The sequence below is a fragment of the Calliphora vicina genome, chromosome 2 (assembly GCF_958450345.1).
Source record: "Calliphora vicina chromosome 2, idCalVici1.1, whole genome shotgun sequence".
Lineage (NCBI taxonomy): Eukaryota > Metazoa > Arthropoda > Insecta > Diptera > Calliphoridae > Calliphora > Calliphora vicina.
Genome location: NC_088781.1, coordinates 112,328,977 through 112,341,276, shown reverse-complemented (window position 1 = coordinate 112,341,276; position 12,300 = coordinate 112,328,977). Strand labels below are relative to the sequence as shown.

Genomic DNA, 12,300 nt, shown 5'->3' with positions numbered 1-12,300 from the left:
GTATTTATACTAAAGCTGTAAACCAAATTTGCAACAAACCTTAAATATTAATGCGCATGTCCAAAAAATAGTCGACTTCTTCGTTCACAAAACAGTACTTATGCATACATAAGGCAGTTGCTGTTGATTCAAATTCTATTTTTCTTGAGCATGCGCAGTAATGACTATAATACAATTGTACGCTTGTGCATCAGCTATTTATACTAAAACTTTAAACCAAAGCGCATGAGAATTTTTGTACCAAAGTGATGCACGAAAATGTCTTCAAGTTTGTTCAGTCAGGACTGAAATCTATTAAGTATGGTAGCGGTGGTAACAGAAATTTTTATATATTCTGTAACTTGCGAACAGTGTTGCCAGGAGCTGGCGAAAAAAGAAGCTATATTGGCTTCCAAAAAATGCCAGAAAAAGCTAAACCGCTTTAGAAAAAAAGCTAAAATATTATAAATTAAGAATTTTGGTTTATATTTATTTTTAAATAAAAAATTAGAAAATATGTTCATAAAATTCATCAGCTTTACTTAAAGGAAGTACTAAAAAGTTAAATACTAGATTAACCATGTCAGAAAATGGACATTGTTGGTTCTATATTTGTCCATTTGTAGTTTAATATATTCTGCCCCTGAGCCTTAAGCTTCGTAATTTTATTAGCACTTTAATTTTTCACTATCAATATGACATAATATATTTTTTTCGGTTTTACTACTTTATTATCAACGATTGATTGATTTTGCGTAGAGTTTTCATATGGTAATCTTTGTCGCAATTGCTCAATTAGTTTAATTTGTCGTATTATTTTTGTCATAATCTTCACTAATTAAAACGTTCTTTATTTTATCTCTCATTCATCAAACTAGTATGAAAAATGTGTCAAAAACATTAAACAATTTTCAATTGGCGACGATAATGGATCAAATTCCTTGAATTTTAAATCAGAAAACAGCAAATGATTTATTTACTTTTTGTACTTTGTGCAATACTGGTTTTAAAAAAAGATGGTACGCCAAATTATAATCAGTGTATTAATTACTTAAAAGTTTGGCTTTTTAGAATTGCTGGTTTGACGAAATTAAAACAAAATGGGTTTTAACTCGAAGCATAGATCCACAAGACGTTTAACGGCTATTGATCGCCATCGAGTATCACAAGCCTTCAAGAGTTTGTGGGGCTCTTGTCCATTATATAATGATGAATATAATGTGTAATAACAATTTTGTCTTGAAAGAGAATTTGCTAGACATTTAAGCTTTCAGATATAAAATACTCTACTTCATTTTGAACCACTTGATATTGGCAATTGTTATTTGTTCTTTTAATACTGCACAATTCTTGAGTATGTTGAAAAGCTAAATGAAAATCAGTAATGAATTAAAATGAAAATGGTTCACAAATATAAATTTAGCCTTTTTATTTACTTTTTAGTCTCGAAATTTTTAGCCTTTTTTAATTTCAAAAAAGGCTATTTTGAAATTAAGAAAAGGCTAGAAAAAAGCCACGAAGCTAAAACCAAAATTTCGAGGCTAAAGAGTAAATAAAAAGGCTAAATTTAGCCTTAAAAAGGCTAAACTGGCAACACTGCTTGCGAAATGTTTGAGTTTTCTTAATGAAATTTCACATGTTTAGAGCTTTAGAGGTTTTTTTGAGTTAACTTGGAGTCGTGTGAGTTTTAAATAGTATATCTGGGGGTTAGTGGGTGGATCACCAAAATGGGGTACCCATCTAAAATAAAAGTTTAATAAATTCTAAGACACAGATTCTCAAAATGTTCGCCTTGTTCCAGTGAAGGTTTTTATAATTTTTGTCATATTTTTCACAAAGAAAACATTTGAAATATTGATATCACGTGAAAGATTTTTGAAAATAGCTATCGTAAATTATGGTTTAAGTTTAAAAATATTAAAAATAGAGGAATAGAATATAATTTAATATATTAATTCATTAGCAAACTTGTTATTGTAAAATATAAAAATATTAATTCTATTTAATTATAGTCCTAGTTTCGTCATATCTTATAAAGAAGTGGCCACTTAAAATCGGTACGGATTAAAGAGACCATAACTTTTCAATGAAACAACGTATGTTAACATTTTATACATGAGATTAAAGATAATTTATTGAGCTTTTAAAAAATATAACTGTAGGTTTATGTGTCTTTATTTCAAATAAATTTTCTGGCTTTTCTTTTTATGCCTCCCATTAATAGCTTCAACTTTTCTTCCCACTTCTACCGTTATTGCAGCATATTTATTTCCCTTTTTTCTCTTCAAAATCTGGTTATTTACTCTTTTTCAATTTATGTTTAACAATTGCATAATATATCTCGATTTGACGAAGATTTGGGCAATTTGTTTAATTGATGTGTTTTGGTATAACATCAATATTATTCTCATTATACCACTTCATATTTGTATTTGAGTAATGACAACTTGGCTAAATTCAATAACTAAAAGTTGTTACTAGTTAGTAACAATTGTTACTGGTAAAGCGTTCATTAACTCAAAAAACTTGCAAGTAGAGAAAAAATCAAGAGCGTAGACATTATATAGAGTGTTCTCTCGTTGCAAACTATTACAAGTTCTATTTTGAACTCGTTATATTTCAGCTTATATTTCATATGTTTTGTGTTAATGTTTATTTATTTAAAATTTTATGTTTGTGGTGAAAAAATGTCAAAAAAAAAGAATTTTCAATACAATTGAAGAAAATATGAGTATTTATACATTTTAAAAGGAATAAAATAAGAAAATTGTGTGTATAAAACAATTGTTACTGGAAAAGCGTTCATTTACTTTTTACTATTTTTGAGAATTTAAGAGAGTAATTTTGTAAATTTTTATTTTATTCTCTCGTTGCAAGTATTTACTGGGAAAGTAAATTAACAGACCTTTTGTATCAGATGTGTGATGTCTTATAAATGACAGCAATCGCTTTTCCAAACTCTCATTTTATATATAATTCTGAAAATTCGTTAAAAACATGCCTGAAAAGCTTGACTCTTCAAACCGCATCTGCAGATTACCTGCCAAATTTATATTTTTATTCAATTTTACGTATTCATATTTTAAGGCAACACAACCTCAGGCTGCCGAGATGTAAAATTTTAGACCTGATATCTGCCGAAAATCAGATTTTGGCTATCTTTTAACCCGACAAAGTCGAGTTTTCATTTTCACATACGATCTCTTACGCTTCGGGTTATCTTAATGGATCCCCTTTTCATCGCAAGAAGTGATTCGGTGCAAAAGAATTTCGGACATGCAAAATCGTCTTTCAAGGTCTTTCGGCTTCAATTCGTATACTACTTTTGGATGAATACTGCTACACCCAATGATTTTGTGAGCTCTTGTTGAGTTTTATAATTCATTTCATGGTAATTTATGAAGCTAATTCTACTAAATATGGATGTAAAAATATTACAAATTTTTTAAAACGTCTATAAAATTTTTTTTGTCAAAATTTATCCATTTTTATAATCATTTAAAATGTTTGATTTTGATTAATTCGCACGACTAGCCGAATGGAGATATTGCCATATAACATTTTTCTTGTTATTTCAGAATTTATTATTAATAAGATGACATTAATTACATAAGATATTTGCGAAAAGCAAAATAAAGTCATGGTAAAAAAAAATGCCAAATATAAATTATAAGAGATAATTTAGTGAAATAAAATGAAAATAAATTGATTTACCATTCATTGAAATCTCTCCATATTTGCACAAATTACAAGCTGTATAAAGTTGTCTTAAGCCTATGTCCTCGATTACGATTCGTTCATATATAATTTTGCAATCGGATCAGTAGTTTAGAACATTGACCCCCTGTGCAACATACAATAAACTATACGCATTATGTCAGCTTATTATTGTTTCGATATTGGGAAAAACTACAAAAAAGTTTCGCAAAATCTTATGAATATAAATAGATAGATTTTTTCTAATAAAAATCTTGTATACGGTAGGCCAACTTCGAGTGACTGTTTTTTATTTTATATTTTTTTAAATAATTTGAAAGTTAATTTTTAATTAGGCTTAAGTTCATTTTTATTATAATTTATTTGTAACAATTCAAAGAATATCACTGAATCATACGTCAGGATTATTGAGAACTACCAGGAGTAAAAAATATAGTCAGATTACAGCCCCGGCGACAGTCGCAGGTTTTGGTTTACGTGGTAGTTCACTACGTGCGAATAATCAAGTAGATGGCATTATAAAATAATTGTACTAGATTTTTATTACCTGCAAAACAAAAATAAACTTATCCCCTAATTAAGAAACACTTTTCGTTCGTGTTTCTTAATTTCTATGAAAACCATTAAAAATTTATTGGAAAACTGAGTGATTTTCATATAAATTTTTAAAACAAATTTTGCTGTTTATGCTTCTGAATCAGGAATATGTAATAATTCAAAGAATACATTGAAAAATGTTTAAAATTGTTTAACATTTGTCAAATTTAAAAACAGTCTTGTTTATAAAGGGACTTCCGAACTTTGACTGTTGATATCGGCCATAACATTGCAGCTAAATCTGTCGAATTGGCTGTAATTTTTCAGTTTTTTTTTCCAAATCTCCATGGTTTAACAACACAAGCAAATAATAATATTGTTTTATCATAATGGATTTCTGTTCTGGCAACGTTTCGATTATTATAGACGGTCTTAGATTATTTTACGGTGAGGCCCATTTCTGGAGGAATGGGTACTTCAATAATTCAAATTTACGAATTTGGGACGAGATCCAAGAACTTATTTTGGCCTGAATTGGATGATGTGGACACCAATAACAGGACGGCGCTACGCGCCATAAAGCTCATACCACATAGGACATTCTACACGAGCGGTTTGAGGTCATGGTCGTCTCCGTGTAGGTGATGTGAATTGGCTGGTCTTAGGTTTATGCGCCATATAAACAATGCCATCGGTCAAATTCAGACTGATTTATTCGCAAGAGTTATGGAAAATGGGTAATTTTGGTTGGGCTCCATCCAGCGTATCACGAGCGATTTGAGGGCATGGTCATCTCCGTGGAGGTTATATGAACTGCCAGGTTTTCTATTCGAATAAACGTCAAACCATAACGGCCTTAAAATCCAATTAAACATTTTGTTTTATTTAAATTTAAATATGGGAAGCATTTAGTTAAGAAGCCTTTACTTTAAATAAACTGAATGTTTGACTTATCTTGTAATATATTAACTTTTGGCCATATTCTAGCAATACACAATATAAAATGTATTCAAGTTCCACAAAAATAAAAAAATCCAAATTAATAAATATTCCCCATGACTCAAACCTTTAAAGTGGGAGTAAATATATCTAGTAACACTTGATTTGTATGAAGTAAAAAACGGCAAAAATATTATATGCGCCATGAAGCGCGTGGCTTTTTAAGCGCTTTGATCATTATGAAAATATTTGAAAAAGCATATTCATATTATTATTATTATAATTAATTTTTTGCCATTTTAAAACAATTTACATATATATTTTTTAATAATAATAAAACACCTACCTCAAGCACTTAATCAAACAAATGTTGACATTCGTTTGCATTCATATTTCAATGTTATAAAGAAATTCTTTAGCTTTAATTTGTGTGCCATTTGTTTTTGTTTAGTGGAAAAAATAAAAATTAATAATACTTAAAATATGCTAAAATAAATAAATAAATTTTTGTATAAAATTTCTTTGAATTTTGTTTAGGGCAAATGATTTATGATAGCAATAAATTTGACCAACAGACTAACATTATCAATTTTATTTGTATTCATTTTATTTATTAATTTGTGGCCTAAAAAATACATTTCATTTTTCGGAAATAGACATTAGAACATTTGTTTCTAATTTCTGTCTGTTTTTTGTCAGGCCACTTAATGATAATTTTTCTTTTCCATATATTTTAAAAGGAAATACCGTCAGTTAAAATGAAGTGAAGTGTTACCTACATTGGGTTTTTGCCAAATGACACCCCTCTAAAACGAGGTAATTAATCATGAAATAAATTATTATGGGGTTTTTTCTATTTCTTACTTTAGTTATATTTATAGGTTTTTGCAGTGATTAATTATTTAATAAATTATTGGTTAATTATCGTATGTATAAAATATTAGTGAAAGAGAAAAATAATATATTAATAGTTTTTTTTGGTTTGTTTCAATTTGTAGGGCTTAAAATTGAAAGATTTTAATTATATGGTCTAGTTTTGGTGATTATGAAAATACGTAGTCGTTAGTATAAGCACCCTACAGTTGGCAGTCGCTTAGTTATATATAATTTAACACAAGAGATTTAATCATTTATTTATTGTATAAGTCGAAATTCCAAAAAAAAACAACTGACTAATTTTGATGTTAATAGAAAACACTCAGTTAAACCATAATCAACCAACATCTCAAACGATTTTTATTGAATCTTTCTTTTAGAAATTCACAAAAAGTATTCACATCATAAGCTAAATTAAAAATAAAGTTGTTATTGCAACTGCAATATCCAACAAAAGTATTCATCAATAAGATTATCTGGCTGAGCCACGGTTTCCAATCTTCTAAGGCATCTTTGGATAGCAATTCACTTGCAAGGGAATTTGGATGATCCAGTAATTTTCTCTTGTAGTTCGAAGGAGAGTATTTGATCTTATCGCATATTGTGTGAAGAGATTTTGTAGCATTGACTTTCATTTTCCATTTGTGAAGCCATTTCTCCAACTCACTGATGTGAGACTGGAGTTGCTCAGGCGCTACATAGGTTTCTTTGTGAATGTCAGTACTTCCCTGGGGTACACCAGTGATCTTATTTGGAAAGATCTGTTTATTATATAAGCCTTAATTAACTTGTGTACATTTTAAGGTAATAACATAGTGATTTGGGATATACATAAGTCCATAATGCCAGACTCTTTCAGATACTTGAGAAAATAAATAATGCAGAGTAATACTGTTTACTCTCGAAGGCCTGTTCGAAGACATGTTCAACAGTACTGTGTCTCCTTCTGAAACCAAATTGTTGATTCGGCGATATAACGTCACTTTGCTAACGTCTTTGCCTAGTTTAGGTATCATAACTTTCTCTGGAACTTTCCATGAGGTCGGGAATCATTCAACGCTTAGTATGGAGTTAAAAATAAACAATATAAATCTCAGTGCTGAGTTAGGCAGGTTACTTATCATCATCATATCATATCACGATATAGAACCTGAAGATCTCATTAATAATCGTCGAAGTATCACAAGGTGGCGTACTATTTAGGGTAAACACATTCTCTATCAGTTGCATTCTTCGTCCATTCACCGTTTTGGAAACGTATGGGGATTCATATGCAATAGGACATTGAATTTTTTAACAGCCTTCCACAGACTATATTTTGCTTTCTTTTTAGGGTCTATGTGTTGTAAATAGTTTCTAAGATTTGATTCTTTATTAGCCGTTAAGGCGACATGTAATCTTTTTTGCACTGATTAAGTTTAACCTTTAATCTCGGAGATCGTGATTCCTGCCATTTGCGCCTAAGTGTTCCTTTTTCTCTTATAAGAGACTCAATATTTCCAGGACAACTTGAATGTCTGTAACTTCCCAGGGGGACTGGGGGTGTAGATACTGTTCAAGCTGGTCAAAATATCAGTAAAAATATTAACTGCGGATTGCAATTTGCAGTAATTTTTGAATGATATTTTTGGTGGCAAGTACATTTTGTACTTTATCCAATTTCTTTTCTCATTAGCGAAACATTTTCTATGATTCTCAAATTAGCTTGGAAAATTGTACAGTGTCAATAATGTAGGCGAATGATCTGATGAAAGATCCAGTAATGGCATTACTGATATAAATTTGCGGTTTAAATTATTGATAACAACCAAGTGAATTACATCGGGAATCTTATTGGTTGTGGTTTTATTGGTTATTATAGGTTGGCCACTAGATGTGGCATCATGTCTACGCCTAGAGGGAGACAGTTGATAGAGAGCCCCAGAATGTATATTTGGAATTGTAAAACCATAAGTTGCTTAAAATGATTTAAAGCAATGGAAAGGAACACTTTGATTTTTAAAAACTTTTTGACTCCAAATTTAAACGGTTTCAAGTATTGAATAATTCGGCAGCATTATATCTAATGGAGGTACTATTAAAGACATTGAATCTCGTATTCACAAAAACAAAAATATTTTAAAATCTTAATGAATATACTACTGTTTCGATGATATAAAGCTACCCATCCATTGACATAATAAGTCCGACTTCGAGCGATAAGCAAGAATATCCCCTAAGTAAGTAGTGAATACATCCCGATCATGGTGAAGATAACCTTTGAAATTCTAAAGATGCTTCCACGTCATTGCTTCTTAGGATCGCAGAGCGAAATGGAGTAATTTTGTTGATCTAATTTCCATGATATTTATTTAGAACTAGTTGATCTCCCCGGCTTCGCCCGGTAGCATTTACTAATGTTAGTTCGTCAAGTTTCTCCAATCCTGCCTGTTCTTATTTATTTGCAAATAAAATATCTAAATTTGTACTGCATACTTTAGGATCTTTTTTATTACAATTGACTGGACTCAAAAAAGCCAGTTTTAGCAGCAATTTAAATTTTGAATCGAATAAAAAAAATCAGCCAAATCGCTCCAGCCGTTCTCACGTGATGACATTACATACATGGACCATTTCATTTTTATATATATATATTAATACTAAAGATATTTAGACTCAATATTAAAACTAAAATTTGTTAGACTACAATTTGTATTCTTTGCTGATCGTGCAATGGCAAATGATTATATCCTACTTCCACCGAACAATTTTGATATTAATATGGCAAAATCAACATAGCCCAAGAGGTCTGATCACGAAAAATATGTTGTAGGCTGATCAAGGACAGTTGAATAGAAGATGTTGGATGATGTTGGTCACTTAATAAGTTCTCACCGAATAAATTTAAGAACCAAGGCAAATCCTGCTGGTACTTTTGTAGTATAGGTAGTTCTTTTGCAAATATTTGATTCCACAAAAATCGAAGCACCTGTTGTTTCCAGATAAGAAGTCAGCCTGATACAGCTTATAAGAAAGATCCCATTTATACAGCCAGTTAAGTGTCTAACAGTCTGAAATTGGTTAGTAAAAATATCCACCCGTACAAAACATTTGGATTAGATGGCATAAATCCTCCCAATCTACAGAACAATATGAAGCTTTTTTTATTTTTCCAATGATTATAAATGGGACCTTTGTATGGACTGGATTCGTACATCGTTTCTTAAGAGGGTTTTTTTTAAGTTCGATAGAACTTGAAATTGTAAAAAATAACAAATGCTGCAGCATGCTGGTGGCATCCAATGTAAACCGCATCAAACATTGCATTTTTTTTCTTGTACCAGCACTCAGGGGATGACCCCTACTCATGCAAAGCATTGTGTTTGAACTAGGAAAATAGATTATGGGAGGGAGGATAGAGGGAGTAGTGTTTGTGGACATCTGATTTGAATTTTCCTATATTGAAAGTGACAGGAAAGACTTCAGGAGGAAGCTTATTACACATACGGACAGTACGGCTAAAGAACGAATTTTCCCTGTAATGTGTTGTGCGATCTACTGTCCAGTCGACAACGAATGGATGTGCATTTGCCGAAGAGCGTGTGTTGCGTAAAAATCTACGGGTTTCGGGAAAAAGTTCTTTAATTTCAGCAGAGCACATACCATTGTAGTATCGGTAGAACAGTGAAACACAACCCACATTGCGACGATGTTCCAGTGAGTCAATAGAGCTGGATACCCTACTGTCACCAATATGCATCTTCGCCCTCTCCTGTACGCGGTCGAGTAACTCCAAAATAGACTTCGAAGCACCTGCCCACACAGAGTTGTATTCCATTTTAGGTCGGATATAAGTGGTGTAAATAGTAAGGAGATCAGATGGAGTGAAGTATTTCTTACACCGTTTTAGAAAACCAAGGCACTTGAATGCTTCTTTCGACACTCGAAAAATGTGTTTTGTCCAGCGGACATCGCACTCAATACTCATGCCTAGAACATCAAGAGCTTCTGATTCCTTAATATATACACCACCCATGAAAACAGATGGAGCAACATGATCTGTTGTGCGTTTGTGGTTTGTGGATGTAATCTAGTTTGTAAGGTCTGTTGTGGATTAGTCTCACTCCATGAGCGTTAAGTTAAAAATCAGCCTTATCGCTGAAGACAATTTTACGAAAAAAAAACAGTCGTCTATAAGCTGAGCTAATCGATGACTGATTTTCGAAGTAAATTTGCATAATTTGACAGCATTGTTCAAGCCTCAATCTATTCATGACGATTTGCCAGAGTATACTGATTATAAATGTCAAAAAGTGAGCGAAGTATGGCAGTTCGTTTGATAGTTGACCCTTTCGTAAGCTCTATCGGGCTTAACAAACACCATTTATTACAATTTGGAATATTGCAGATAAGTGACAACGTAGCTGAGATTACAGGACATATGGAATTTTGAAATAAAGTCAGAATTCTTGGTCTACCTTCTTCTTGTTCCACAGATGTTGTTAAAGGATATCTGTACTGAAGAATCTGCTCAATAACTTTGTAATAAAAACTATTCAGAACATTTATTCGAAATGGCGGTCACATGTTTGCGAAGAATATGTTATAATATTGTGAGAAACGGCTGGTTCTATTAATAACTATTTATAGGGCTATAATAATATGACCATCTCTAACCTTTTCATCTTCGTGTTTAGAACTATTATCCGCCTGCCTTTTCCACAACATTTCTTTATCAACAAGTAAAAACAAAGGGGCCAATAAAAAGGAATCAAGTGAGCCGTGAATACTGTTTGCTTCTTGGAATCAATAAATATATTAAATTTATTTAAATAATACTTATAAACTAATTTCTTTTCATTAAGCATCAATGAGATTGGATTCAATACAGAGGAATACAAATATGGTCCATCCTTAACAACTCAATACTAAATACATTTGTGATGAAGCTATTATTCACTTCAAAATTGTCTTCAAAATTATGTGTCTTTGGAAGAGTTTTAAAAGGAATTCAAACTCTATTAAATCCGTTATCTAAAATATAATTATTTAGTTTTTCCTTGAAAGTTTGTTTTGCTTATCTATCTCTGATACAATCTAAATGATAAATTAGAAATGGATATATGCCTCTTGAACACACATGAGACAAGCTTTGTAAATTAAGTAGTGCCACTTAAAGTCTCTCTTAACCAGTTTTTTAATAAACAATTATTTAATGTTTTTACTTCACAAAAAATGATTGATGGTTTTCTGACACATTTATGATTTAAACTCATGCTTAAACACCCAAATTACCAACTAAAATTGTTTTCCATATGCATTTCGAAAAAAAAATACTCAAACAAAATTCTTGTGACTAAGATTGATTATGTTTCGTAGATTTTTATGTTTTTTTGTTTAAGTATGTAGTACTAAAAAATCCATTACATCAATCAAAAAACATTAATTATTTTTTAAAGTAAACCATTCTGTGTGTGTGTTTATTTATTTAAAATTCAATTTAGTTTAATTTATTTATTTTTTTTTTGAAAACTAGCAACACTGTTGTTTTATACCCATTTAATAATAGACTCTAAAAATATCTTTTGCCTACTTATCTAGCTAGCTGGCGTTTTGTGGTTTGTGCAAGTGTGTTTCTTGTCTACAAAATATTTACTTTCACTTTATTTTTGGAGTGTATTTTATGGTTGTGTGTATTTATATGTTAGTTTGTTTGCTTGTGTTTTATAATCGATAGAAATTTTATATTTGTTGAAAGTTTTTCAACTGGCTCGTTGGTCTAGGGGTATGATTTCCGCTTAGGGTGCGGGAGGTCCCGGGTTCAAATCCCGGACGAGCCCAAGTGAAACCAAATTTTTTAATATTTTTTTTAAATATATTTTAAATTTTCTTATATATTTATTTATATTTAAATTGGACACTTAAATAAAAAAATCAAATAAAGTCTTAACAGTTCTGTTAATGACTTTGGCAAATCATCACGAATTGATTGACGCTTGAACAACGCTACTAAATTATCCAAATCAGTCATCGGTTCGCGCAACTTATAAATGACTATTCTATCGAAAAATTGTCTTCAGCTATGAGGCTCATTTTTGGCTTAATGGGTTTGTTAATTATCAAAATTGACGCATTTGGAGTGAGACCAATCCACAGCAGACCCTACAGACTCCATTACATCCAGAACAATCCACCGTATGGTGCGGTTTACACTCTGGTGTCATCATCGGACCTCATTTCTTCAAAAACTGGAGATCGCGCTACAGTTAATGG

General features: G+C 31.2%; 1 non-coding gene across 1 annotated transcript; it reads left to right on the top strand.

Moving 5' to 3' along the window:
* Window positions 1-11,795: 11,795 nt before the first annotated feature.
* On the top strand, window positions 11,796-11,867 carry TRNAP-AGG (transfer RNA proline (anticodon AGG)). The gene has a single exon. It is a non-coding gene; the product is annotated as a tRNA-Pro (tRNA).
* Window positions 11,868-12,300: the final 433 nt, after the last annotated feature.